A 14,603-nucleotide genomic window follows, 5' to 3' on the forward strand; every position below is an offset into this window, starting at 1 on the left:
CTTCCCCACCACCCAGCAAACCACCTCCACCGTCAGTGCCTCCGCCGCCAGTGTCGCCACCACCTGAACGGCCTCCACAACCATCTCCAACACCGCCTCCACCACCGGCTCCATCACCACCACTAAACTCCCAAAGGTGCAGAAAGCCCCCACTGCCATCTTCTCCGCCACCTCCGACTCCACTACGGCTGTCTGAATCACCACGTTCCTCATCACTACGCCAGTCAAAGCGATGTGAGAAAAATTACTCCAAGAGTTCATCATCCTCACGTTCTCCACATTCCAGGTACCCCATATGGGCACCGAGTTATAAGAGGTCCTACTGCACAGAAAACAAGGGTCACAGGCGCTCAACAAAGTCCTTTGAGACTTCTAGAACCACCCGGTGACCGCCTGTGCAGGTTAGTTAACCAACACATCTGAATGATGCTCTCAAGACACGGCATCATTGTGGGACCTGGTCCATTCTCACTATGACCAGTTGCACTGTCTTAATTTATGACGAAAGCATTTGCTAAATTTTCTTTCTTTAGTTCTGTGCACCTTCCAATTCTTAGTTGAAAAGTTGAAAGGACAGGGCACTATGATTGAAAGTTATTTGTTAACAAATACTTTGCTTTCTAGCTTTTTTATTGAAACAGTTATTGGCAGAGCCAGTCAGCTTCTGTTATACACTGTATTTTCACTGTTCCTTTTCAAGGCACAAAATTGCGAGTGCTCTATCACAAAGCTGTATACTTTGTGCATGCCACTCCTCAACAATGGCGCAATAATCTTCCAATGATTTTCTTAATCTGCAGATCATTTTGATAAAATTTTACATTTTTCAATGCAAACCACATCAGCGAACTGCAGTCATATTGCAAATTTGGAAGGTGCTGCCTTTGCATTGAATATCGCTTTACATGTGTGTCAGTTTACTCACTTGACCAATCTCTCTGTGGGATCAGAACGGGAATGTTAGCATATTTTGGTTCTTCATCTGGGCACCATTTATAATTGATGCAGTGTTCTTGTAGGCTGATGTTAAAGCCTAGTCGAGTCAGATTTTTCTAATAAGACTGCCAGAGTAACAAACGCCGATCCATATCTTCCGTGTGTTGTCATTACGTCATTTACTGTACTTGAAGAGAGGCTTTTAATGAGGACCTCCTGTTCCTGCTTATGTGTGTGTGTGTGCACTTGTTTTCTTAACTGCCATTTTTACATAGGTTAAGTGAACTTTGATAAAAGCAGATGGCAGTAGGTTTTTCCTATTCATTACTACCTTACAGAAGGTATTGTATGGTGTTGTGGTTTTTGCTCAAGAGGGGAGAGTTCCAGAGCAGGAATACCTAATGAGAACTTTGGGTCTTGAAATACTCGTTTCTCGGTTACTCCTTTATGTTGATGGTTATTTATATGGGTATAGTCACTTTTCGCCCAAGTGTGTTCCATAGTAGCTAACAGTGGCTGTGATTTATTATTGTGATAATGTAACCATAGACCAGCACTGCTGTTTTAAAATGGGCTACATAAACGAAAGATGTGTAAAATGTAGTCACTGCTTTCATAGATGCTGTGATCCTTAATGTGTTTTAACAAATGTTGATGGTGGAACACTGAGAATGCCCATTGAAGCAATGCTCTGAACAAGTTCCTGAGTATACAACTGTACCGACTACACCGCAGATAGATGTTGAAAAGGTGGACGTTACTGTATTAATGTGTGGTCAAGTTTATTGTTGGTAAAGTTCGCTGGTTGTACTGTACTAATGTTTAACATCATGCTTTGGTCTAAACAGCCTAAAATTGCTGCTTGTGTGTTCTGGCTTTCATTGTTTGTACTCATTCATATGTTCCTTCATAGTTTACCGGTTGTCAGTCTCTACGTTCTGGAAGAACTGTTTTGTACTCTTTGTTTCGTCCATGCTCTTGCGAAAAGCAACGCAGAATATTTTTGCAATAAAAAATTGTCTTTGTTTGTATCTGCAAGTGTTCAGAACAAGGTTGTAGGTTCCACAGTGCTGGAAGCTGCGAGCTTATTTTGGAAAGGTGGGTTAAGATGACGCCCTTGTGCTAGGAATTGAGTGCAAGAATACTTGATAGGGCATACCAACATTATTTTTTGAAGGGCCCCCGTTATCTATAGATGGTCAAAGTCACATGGGCTTCCTCTATCATTGCCCAGGCAATCCATGCACCAAAATTAGTCGCGCTTCATTTCTTTCACTGTGATAGCTATTATATGGGTGCCCCAAGCAAATTTCGGCGGTCGTCTTCGACGTCGATGTGATCCATCTAAAGTCGAAGTGCGATAACGCCGCGGTGTCCTCTGGGTGCGAGTGGGAGTCTGGAAGGATGGTGGCTCGAACTCGCGCGCATTTGAGGGGGAAGGGGCGTACCTTGAAAGCCATCTGCATTGGATACAGAGTCTTGGCGCGCTAAGGGCTGGCGGATTCGTGTGCGCTGGGCTCTCGCCGCGCACTTCGCGTTCAAGCGAGAGGCAGCACGAAGGGCAGCTCTCCCTCACGCTAGCGTCTCGTCAGCGGGTGTCCGCGGTCATCGAGTGAGATGTGTTTGCCCGTGCTGGCGCATCACATACCATGCTTGGTAAAGTAGCATATGAAACTCAAATTTATACGGCCGATAAAACTACGTATGTCGGTCTACTAATTTGCTAACGAAATCGATGTTTTGCGTTTTCGACGAAATTGCGGCATTCATTTCATCCGCCTAGCACCCCTGGACAATTGTTTTTTTGGAGTGTAGTGCTCGGCCTTGTGGGACGCAGACTCGCTAGGCCATGGCTTCATACGCTTTATGTTCCGACTTAAGGCAATGCGAAGGCAACGTGTCGACGTAACCCGATCCTTCCATTTGCACCGATCCTGATTAGATTAGGTGACGGAACACTGATTCAATTAGCAAGCACGAGTAATTTCCCCTATGTTGTCCTTTTTCTTTGTTCGCTTCTTATGATTAATAAAAATCGGGCCCCTCGGTTTTTACAAAGAAATTGTATCGAGTGTAAGACTTTCGTGGCGGTTTTCGAATGATTACCTGCCCAGTGTGTCCAGTGCGACATTGTTTTCCCATCGCCCTTGTACAGGTCCTTGTACTGTGGAGGCCCAGGCAGCGATGTTTTAAAACGAGTGAAGAAAACGCAGGTCTCGCCAGAAACAAAAAACTTTCTTAAATTGCACGCCGTAACATTACCAGTTAAGTTTTTTGAAAAAATGGGATTATATTATCGTGGGAATCGCACTGTTGAATTTGCAGAGACAATAGATCCCGTTTTTTTTAATACTTTTAGGAAGGGTGCTTTTTCTTAGATATATTACAGAAGACAATAAAGAATTTCCACTAGACCCGTATCGCATTCGGTGCTTACGCATAGATAATGAGGATAGGCTACCTTTTGATTTAATTATGCTCATGGGCTCCCGTTGTATTTGGTCCAGAATGGCAGGATACATAGGCGCCGACTTCGGGGGGGGGGAGGGCTCCGGGGCTCGAGACCCCTCTGGAGTTTCCCGGGGGGGGGGCACGCCCCCCCCCGGCGATGCCAAGGTTTACACGCCCCCCCCCCCCCCCGAAACACACCCAAAGTGTCATTACCAGATTTTGGTCACCCACATCATCTGATGTTTCTTTTGGTTTGCCTTTACCTTTTCTCTTAAAATTTTATTGTGGCCAATAGCTTACTGCATCACCGTTGGCGCGGACGTGCATAGCTTTGAATTCACGTATATATATTATATATATTCGCTTTATTTTTGCAAATCCTGAAAATAGGAGCACAAGAGCGCGCGTCACCGTAGCCGCCGTTGCGGCTACTTTCGTTATGCTGCCTACATTCGAGCAGTGGTGGACGCCGGCGACATTCACTAATATGAAACGCAAGGTAAATATAAGCAAAACAACAGTCAGAACGGGTCTTCGTTCCTTCTGAGTGCCGCGCTTTGATGCGCTGCGGCAGCCCGCTACTGCACGACAGCGCCATGTGCTGGACTACCAGCGACGCACGGTCCCCTTCGTCGCGACCGTCAGCAGCAGAGCAACCGAAAGGTGCACTAGAAATTTATCAAGCGTGATGAGATACCGCGTGAGAATGAGCCCGAAGCCTGGCGTCACTCGGGGCACTCTCGTCGTCAGCGCGCGGAGCGCGATAGCAGCGCCCCGGTGTGGCCCCGCAGCCGCTCCGGCAACTTGAGCCGTGGTCCGTTTACTTTTTTGGCCGACAGTACATTAGATTATCGGCTATACCCGTGTGTTCTCTGATCTAAACCGCTCTCTTTATGTTTCTTACCATTATGCCTAGCATTATTCGTTCATTCACTCTTTACGCAGTCCTTAATTTGGCCTCAAGTGTCTTTTTGAATCTCGAAGTCTCTGCCCCATATGTCAGCACCGGTAAAATGCACTGATTGTACACCTTCTCTTTCAATGATAATGGTAAGATTCCACTCTGGAGCTGACAATTTCTGCCGCATGCGATTAATAAGTGTAACATAGAAATGACAAGAAGGAATAACCGTGAAGCGGTGAAACCTGCTTTTGGTGCTCCTTCCGTATCATTATCAAGGTGATGCTCTGTCTCTTTCTTCGCGTTTGAAAATGCAAAGCAGTTTCTTTCAATCAGCTTAATTGAAGGCGCTGCTTTATGATGCGGGTGGGAGCGCAGTCACATGGTGTTTTTTTATATTTCGTAGGGTTTCTTTACAAGTCGGAAGAAATGTGTACGCAATTAGTACATCGCTGAAGATACTGCAGTTTGATGTCCCTTGGCTGTGCCTCCAAATGCCTCATTGACACTTTCATAATTAGGACAGTACTCGAGTTAGATAATTAATTAAAATTACCATATTAAATCTCATACAGGAAAACAATTACGGCTTTCCATTGTACCGGAAGCCATATGCACTAGGTTTTCTTTGAGTAATGCAATTGCTCTTTAATAAAGGTGCGGTGTATGATAGTTGGGACACTCTGTACAATTCACTCAGTAACCGGGATGAGCCCAAGCCGGATTCACTCGAAATCAGAATCAACAGCAGTCATGCGTAGCAGCGCTTATAATCGGACTCACTCTAAACAAAGAGAGAGAAAGAGGCTGCAGTTTCTCCGGAAAGGCGAGGCAATATTAGTGATAACGAAGTATACGACAACTTCTCGAAGGAAGATTACACCACTGAGAGACGCCATATGCTTGGTGGTGCGACAGGACTCAGGCTGTGAGGTCCTGCAAATTCTCATATAGGGCGGTAACATCAATGAACAATTCTTCGAGGTATCACGAAGTTTCTTCAAGTGTAATCGGTAAGATATATATAGGGCCGGATCTTGTTTAATCCTATCATGAGAAGACAACAAAGACACCAAGACAACATAGAGGAAATGACTTGTGCTCAATAATTGAATTATTGAAATAAGAAATTAATGGCGATGAAAGCGGATGAAAAAACAACTTGCCACAAGTAGGGAACGCTGCTGCATTTGCTTTCATTGCCATTAATTTATCATTTCTTTTGTTCAATTAGCCAGTAAAAGTAATTTCCCCTATGTTGTCATTTGTGTCTTTGCTGGCTTCGCATAATATATATGAACAGGCACTTGTACGTTGAGGACGAACGTACGAATGTAAACTATGCTTTTATTTTCTAGGTTTCGACCGGGGATCGGGCTTCGTCAGGGAGTACGTGAAACGGCACAGCGTTGTCCTTAAATACCTAGATGGCATAGGGGCCCCCCGATGCACTTATCGATTGCCACGGTACATTGTTGCTGTAAGGAGCTTGAATGCGTTACAAAGCAACATTACATGTAAAAAAATTGCTATTGTGATTGTCGTAACAGGTTCGCATGTATATATATATATATATATATATATATATATATATATATATATATATATATCCAGTTCCCCCCCCCCCGCCTACGAAAAAATGAAAACTCCGCCTATGGCAGGATATCATGTTGATAAGGACTCGCGGCCTGCACGAATGTATTTTCTGGAAAGCATGCACTGCTTTGTCGCTACCCATAAAGCGGCAGCAGAAGCACCCGTGTGGCTCTCAAGAGTAGAGCCGCTGGTGGCTTTGCGTGAATTTTAAGTATACGAAGCCCGCACGATGCTCGTTGAATACACATTCAGTAATTGTACGCTGTATTTTGTGTGTCTTTATTATGATGGTTGTCTGTCGTGAAAAGTTATGTACCAAAGCCAGGCAATAAAGAAAAAAGAAAGGATGTTCCACATCCGCCGCGTAAGTTTGTGAGTGGTGACGCTGGCTAACACCCTCAGGGTTTGTTCTAGCAGTGAAGCATGAGTACCCCAGAAAGTGGCTGGGAAAAGAGGGCCGCGGTAGCCCAGTTGGTAAGAGCATCGCACGCATAATACTAAGACGTGGGTTCGTGACCCACCAGTGGCCAGTTGGTTTTCAAGCGAAACTTGTATTGGCTGACAACTGGCGTTGTCGTGGTCACGCGAAATAAAAAAAACTGCAATTGCTCCCAGAGCAGCTGCGGAAAAGGGCGGTTTGATGAGTCGACAGCTGTTCCGGCGCTGGAGCGTGTCATCAGCAAGGACTCCAGCTGCATAGGCGCTCGCTCGCGCCACGCGCGCAACCGATCAGAGCCGTTTCGCTTCCGCCGGGAAGGGAAACGGTTTCGCGCGCTGCGCCGGCTTCGTTTCCGTTCAGTCTCGAAAACCGGATGGGACGGCCATGCGTTGTGCATTGCTCCGAGGAACGGGCAGCCCTCGACGAACGCCGGCGAGAACGCGCGTGTGGAAGGGCTCGCCGATCCAGCCGTAAGGCCGCCCGAGCCCAGGCAATCCGACACAAACGAGAACAAGATCCCGAGCTGAGTTATCGGGAGGCCGACGCAATCCGGCACCGTTACCTATGGGTTACTTAACCGTGACGAAGATCAGGTGCACCCAGGACAAGCTTGGCTTACCCACATTTTGCTGTAGGATAAGGGTCTGTCATTTTCTTCATCCACTTTTATTTACATTAATTTATCATTTCTTTAATTCAATTAGCAAGCGCGAGTAATTTCCCCTTTGTTGTCCTTTGTGTCTTTCTTGGCTTCCTATGATTAATAGAAATCGGGCCCCTCGGTTCCTCTTCTTCTCGTTCATTAACTGCTTATGAGAATTTTAAAGAACTTGAGTTAAGACTAGCAGCCAGTTAGCACTCCTCCATTGCCAAGAAATAAGAAATTGTTTACGTTCCGAAACTTTTAATGTTAACTGGATGCTATTTTTTCTTTATAGCTGCATTTTTGTTGTTTTTTTAACATAAAAAGCACATGGCAGACCAAGGAAGGGGACGCAGCCAAACAAACAACGACACGCGTACTGCAGTCCCTCCTGAGCTCAAATGCCGAAATCAGTTTAAGGGGAAGCTTTAGCTCGGGTGTTCCTATATAAATACATGTAAAAGGCGGATTCGTTTTTCTCGACAACCACTGCACTGAATTTGACGAGGGTCGTCGCATTTAAGAGAAAAGCTGGAAACCTAGTGAGTGTTAATTTCGAATTTTCGATTTAGGTCGTCAATCTTTTATTAAAGATTGGCAAATATCTAAAATATTCAGAAAACCAAACTACGAAGTTTATAACTCTGTAATTCAGCAAGGAAAAATGATATCACAATTGTGTGAATCGCATATGGTAGTACATCTAAAGCGGACAAAATTGATATGTTACACATGAATCTAAAAAAATTCAGTCATGGAAATTCAGCTTTTGCAGAACCCTTGTACACAACGTAATTCAAGTAAGATATAAATTGACATAGCGAATGTGTCTGCTTTGAATCATTTAATAGGTGCCTTTACAGAATCGCGATACCTGTTCTTGATGCAGACCTATTAATTTATAAAATTCGTGCGTCTATTCTTCTCAAACATGCTAATCCTTTAAGATTCTTTTAACAAAATTTAGGCCCTAAATCGAAAATCCGCTTCCAACAGTCACTGGAATTTAAATTTTGCTCTTAAATGCTCCAACAAATTTCATTAAAATCCGTCCTGGTGTTATTTCAGCAAAGCCTTTTTGCGTTTTACATGTATTTGAATAGGCCAGGTCGGAGTTGGGCCCGAGCTAAAGCTTCCCCTTAAACTGGTTTGGTACGAAGGGGAAAAAATTATCTGATCTGCATCTGTGCAAGCTAATGTGGGGCGAGTCAGGTGTACCAAGCTTGGCATCAGTTTTTTTTTTTTTAATCTAGTGTCGAGCGGCGTACTCACTATACCCAGGCTGCATTGGCAGGATGGACCCCTTATTGCCTAGTTACATGGATTTTCCATCACAAAATATTTATAATGCCGGACGTTGTAACAGCTTATGGCTTATGAACGTATTATACTTTTTGCTGCGTTTAGTACTGGTATTTAATGTTGTCCTTTTAGTGAAGTATCGTACTGGTCCAAGTTTTGTGTGGTGTGCGAAACTTATGGGAAGATTAACTTTGCTTATGCATGCAGGACCAATGGCTAATGTTGCAGTCCAGCGCCTGTGCATGTTCTTTCTATGTGTGCGTGTACATGTCAGATGTAAGTGCGCTCCTTCAATGTCGCTACTAATGACGTCAGACACACAGATGCCACCCTAAAGGATGTCGAGAGGGCCGCCATGAAGTGGTTCCGCCATCATGCCGAGCGGCTTGCTGCGCAACAAACAATTTTTGTTTATTTTCATTGTCCATATGAATATGATCATGCTGAAAGTCAGTCTTTTTTTGCAGCAGATTTTCTGCATTGCCTGTATGAACATTTGTTTCTATTTCACCAGTGTATCGCTCGTTTCTTTTGTTTTTAATGTTAATGTTTGCCACTTTCAGCGCCATCATTTTTTATTTGTTTCCTATGGTTAACTGAAGATGTTTATTTCCTGAGAATTAAGTTCCTTACTGGTGTGCGCGGCCTGCACTACCTGCTTAACTCTCTTCCAGTGGTGTAGAATTAAGAGTAATTAACTGTGCCAATAGATCACTAAAAATAAATTATGGGGTTTCACTTGCCAGAACCTCGATCTGATCATGAGGCACGCCATTGTGGGGGATTCCAGAAATTTGGACAACCTGGGGTTTTTTAAAGTGCGCATAAATCTAAGACACGAGTGTTCTCGCATTTCGACCCCATCGAAATGCAGCTCCCGTGGCCGGAATTCAATCTCGCGACCTCGTGCTCAGCTGCCCAACACCATAGCCACTAAGCAACTACGGCAGGTCAAGAGATCACTGGTGTAATTGGAAACACTATTGTACAATGTTTAAAAAGTTCACAGCAATATACACAAAAGCACCTTAGCAAAGTAAATACTACTTCGAATTCTGCACTACTAGATGAGAGTTAAGCAGGCTGTGCGCACTAGTAAAGAAATTAGGTTTCGGGAAGCGACATTTCAGTCAAACGCAGGAAATAACAGAGCAAAAACGATGATTTATTTAAGTTTTGCGTTAAGAGTGGCTGTGACGAGAATGTGTCTTAATTAGGCGTGTGCGAACATTCGAATTTTTTGAATAACGAATTGAAGGCTGTCATATTCGGCGTTCCAATCGAATACTCACTATTCGTAAATGCGAATATATTTGGAATAATTTTCGAATATGTCACGTCAACTGTGCCCAAATAATGAAATAATAAGTTTGGAGAAAAATACGACAAATTTTCACCGCCGTGGGCATAGTATAAAACATGAGAACTTGCGTAGTGGAACAGGCTACGTCACTTATTTATTTTAAAGGCTGCACAGCGATCATTCGCGCTCTTTTGAGAGCCCTGTACTTGCGAAGAAAATATTTGCTTGCTTCGAACGCTCCATTTGTGATGTCGGGAAACAACGCCTCATGATGCACTGCGATGACAGAAACTTGCTAACAGAAAGAATACTGGGATGTGAATATCTCTTTGTATTGGGATAACGGCTATTCATTATTCGAAAGCTATTCGAAAAGTATTCGTTTCGATTCGCTTCTGGCACTCTTCGACTGAATTCGGTCTAAAAAATCACTACTCGCGCACCCCTCGTCCCAATTATGTATGTGTTCACTTTGTATATGGGGAGTGTGCAACAAAAAATTACATTTCCGAAGCTGTTAGTGTCGTGAACTATTGTCTAATTTATAATACATTGTTTAACATGAAAATAGTCGTGAACTCACAAGAAATCTAAAAATAACAAAAATGTTTGAAAAATTTATTTTTCTGTCTGGACATTTCTAAAATTTAGCCGTCTCCAGAAAACTGCAACATGCGTTGCACTTGTACCATCTCTTTCTTTATTACTCGCTTCTGTTCTGGAACTGTTACAGGATGGCGGCCTTCAGTGCTCTTGCCATTAGCTACTTGTTGCTTCTCCTGAAAGCATCATCAAGCTGTTGTTTGAGGTTTGGAATTGAAACACGGAGGACCGGATCCGTTGTCCCATTATTCATTGAGAATTTGCACGCTCTCAGCGCTGTGTAGGTAGATGTGTGTGCTTCTGCTCACGCACCACCCTTTCCAGTGATTTCAAGATCTGGTAAATATGCAAACAGAGAGGATAACAACAGAACCGCTGAACGCCATAAGCCGGTAGTGTTGGGAAAAGGCAGAAAAACAAGTGAGTTGCACCTCGGGGAGCGTATGTAAAAGGCGATTTAACTCTTCGAAGAAATGTACAACTTTCAAACAGACAATTTTTTTGCATTTATGGGTATGTGGCCTTTAAGTAGTGCATGCACCGGCAATTTCTGGGGACAGCTAGCGGAATATGTAACATCCAGATATGATCCTAGATTCTGATGGAGAGGACATCTAATGGACATCCTGTTGATGTCGTTTTTTTTTCTCATTAGGGAGGATTTGGGAACTTGTGTGGGACATCCCACAACTCATAAGCAGGACATACAAAGGACGTCAGTGTGTTGTCTAGGTATATTTAAGGGCGCTGTAGTGGTGCATAGTACATTAATTTTGATTGCTTTAGATGTATCATTAGGTGATGTTTTGCAGGACTGAGTATAGTTTTGTTGCTGAGTTAAATAGTCTTAAACTTGATAGTGGAGCTTTTTCAAAATTAAGCGTGTTTCCAGAATTAAAAAAACAATGACAGACAAAATAAGAACAATGCTTTGTACAGTCACTATACTGCAACATTTTCTTTCAGATGCACCAGTCTACCGATATGGGTGCAGTGGTTGCTGAGAAAAACGATTTTTTCATTTTTTTTTCATTTCTATGCATTGAAATTGTAGTCTCGATGCAGCTTTCTCCTAAAGTGGTAGTAACATGAAATTTTCAGCTAGACATTTTTTCCATGAATGACTGTTGTAGTCCTCTGAACCTTAAAGAAACACTGACAAGCCTCAGAGCGCCGTAAATAATTGAATTGAAATAATTAATTCTACGACCTATTTCGGCTTACTTTCCGTGTTTCCTATTTCCAAGAGAATAGCTTGTCGTGATGTCAGGACAAGGTATCCTCTTGGGAAACAAAACCGAAATTGGTTGTAGAAAACCTTTTATATTATTCAGTTAATTACGGCTCTCTTTACGGGGCGTTGACGTCTGACGTTCAGCGGGACAAGCTCAGTCTCAGTATTGACTGCATTTGCCCCTAAATTTCGGTGACTGTCGCAACTTAGGTGCGATTTTTTAGATTTGCGATTTTAAAAAAATTTAAAGAAAAAAAGGAAGTACAGTGCCTTGCTAAGTGTGGCCCGCCCTGGCTGCCCAAGAACAAAAGAGATACAGGTTGAAATTTTCACCACAGGACGAGGCATGTATCTACCGTAACAAATGTCTGGAAACGACTCGGCGCATTACAATTGGACGATCATCACCCAGCCAGAACCTATTGAACGTTCATTTTCCAGAAGTGCTGCGACATATAGAACGTGGAAGCATTTACTGTATCAGCAAACATCAAGATAAGCAAAGGACGATTACGTAAAGTATTCGTGAAAAAAAAAGCAGGGAAGACACCATTGGAGCCAGGGTCATACAGGTATAGGTAACCGCACAGATCAAAGAGCCATTGCAACACACTATTCTGAATGGATGTAGCAAAACCTGATTAATTCAAGAAGGTTAACTGACAATTTCTCACCGGCCCGTTCTGAAGAGGACGCCAATAAAAAATCTACGGGAATGGCCATCATTATATAGATACCACACATAGTAATTCTAGTGTGTACAATGCCCAACGAGTGTACTTTCTACGGTGAATAATGCGGCTTAGTTTATTAAAATGCGCCAGGAAGTTTTAATGAACAAACAAGGTAGCATGTATTAGTGTCCGGTTCCAAATAGGAGGATCGTATCATCATCATCATCATCATCATTGAGTCGAGGTGAAGGGTCGACTAGAGAGATGCTCAAGGATACAGGGCAGCTTATCGAATTTTTTGTTTGTTTGTTTGCTTACAGTTAGCTCTATTTGAGCCTAAAATGCTATTAAATAACATAGATGTCAGTCATAACTTTCTTCATGCTATGCGTTGCCCTGAACTACAAACAGGCGAAATCAGGGCTCACTGTTATCAATTGGTGCATTATGTAGTCTAGATATTTTTTTCCCAACGTACCTAAGCTGCGCAGCGCCTCGCTGCGCCAATACAACAAAGAGGTTGCAGTCCGCCTAAACAGACAAAATATATGGTCACCACAGCGCATCTGCCCTGGTACCAGACACTGTCCGATATCTTTTTTTTTTCATTGTCTCTGTGAAAGAATCGCAGTCTGTGAGGATACGCGCGTGTTATGCGAGAAATCTGCGTTATGGGAAATCGAGACAGTTCTTTTAAACTAAATTTGGTTGGGCATAGTTTTGTCAAGCGGTGTGCTCCTTTCCTGAAAATTGAGCGTTCGCTTCCTGTGCTCCTGCAGCGACGACCAAGTCAGTCTGTTTGCCGAGGAAAACACTTGCCGATAGCCCAGTGGCTATAGCATTGAGCTGCCGATTTCGACGTAGCGGTCTTAACGCGATGGCGTTAAGGGCTCTGTGTCGACGAAAATGCTGTGCTGGCGTTCTGCGTCGGCGCCCATGAGCGAAAATTTCGATATATGTTTAGTTATATGTATATGCCACGCTTCGCCATGTGAAATGCGGTACATCCGGGTTATATTGCTGCACCATTTTGTCGCTAACCTTGCTCACACCTTGTCTTACATTCTTGGCAAAGTCGTTCCTCTGAATTTTGAGAATGAACAGCCCGCAACCAAATGTCATGAAGCAAAACACCGACAGCACATGCACTTTATGTTAAATCTTCTCAGACCGACACACGTACATACAATACAGTACTGTTTCTGTGGGGACTGTCACGCAGTCTGCGAAGGCCTCGTATTGTGTCTGTGTTTTGCTTTTTTTAAATTCTTTTCTCCCTCTCTCCTATCGCATCCCTTTGTCCCACCCCTCAGTACAAGGTAACCAACCGGAGAAAATCTCTGGTTAAGCTCCGTCTTTCCTTTGCTTTTCTCTCTCTCTCAGACAGAAATATTAAATGTGCGAAAGAATGACGAAAGCCTGAAACGTGTAATTTTTCTGGCGCAGCTGTGCACTACCTCCACGATCGGCCCAAGCAAGAGGCCGTGTTTCTACCAGAAAGCTTGCCTTCTTGCGTAGGGTTCGCTGCCAGCGTTTGCCGGTAAACATTACGTTTACATAAGCTGCAGTTGCCGGGAAGCTTGAGAAGCAGTCTGGGATTTTTGAATGCTGTCCCGTTCCACTCTCGAAGGCAAAGCATAAGCGTCCTCCATTTCTTATCCCGCCTATGGAGGCCGCATTTTGATTAAGGTTAAATGAATTAATGCTCATGTGCTTATAATATTGGTGCTCCATAAAGAACCCCAGGTGGGCGAACGCCAGGTGGGCGCGCCTCATAATCGGATCGTGTTTTAGAGCGTAGCTCTTAGGCGCCCGTTCCTGCTGTGAGCGTCTGCGTCGTCCCTCGTAACCGAGCGAACGAACACAGTGAAGGACTGAAGCGAACCCGGAACGCAGCCTTAGATGAAAGCCACCGATAGCGAGGAGAAAACGGAGGAGGAGGGTGTAGCGAAACCACGAGGTGGAAAGCGGAGGAGGAGAGTATGGCGAAGGCGAGAGAAAAGCGCAGTGCCGCGCAAGACGGGCTTTGCGGTGACGATGCCTACGAGATGGCGCCTGAGTAGCGCGCCTCGTCTGCACGGAAACAAAGCGCTCCATCAGCGGAAGTCTGTCCGCGGTGGATGCTGTGAATCGCGCCCACGCGTAACCCACGCAACGCCTCTCGAGATCTCCGGATTAGCGAGGAAGTCGCGCCACACATCGCTCCGTTCGCCACGTGCCGCACGAGACAGACTGTTCGCGTTAGGCTGTACATCGCGAAATGAAAACACCTATGCAGCTGCGCTCAAATTTCGCATTGGGCGGTATCGTAATTGTCGGTGAATTCGGCACGTAAAACCGGGTGTTTTATTTATTCGCTTGGCAAAGAGAGCCATGGTCGTAAGAAGCCGGAAAACACGTGTCGAAATCGATTAAGGCATGCGCAGTTTGGCGCTGAAGCGCAAATTTCGTTGAAAATGCGCGATAAGCTTGTGTCATAGCCTTGGACCATTGCAGTCACAATTTTTCAGCCACACACACA

This window comes from Dermacentor variabilis, chromosome 11, assembly GCF_050947875.1.
Source record: "Dermacentor variabilis isolate Ectoservices chromosome 11, ASM5094787v1, whole genome shotgun sequence".
In the NCBI taxonomy this organism is placed as follows: Eukaryota; Metazoa; Arthropoda; class Arachnida; order Ixodida; family Ixodidae; genus Dermacentor; species Dermacentor variabilis.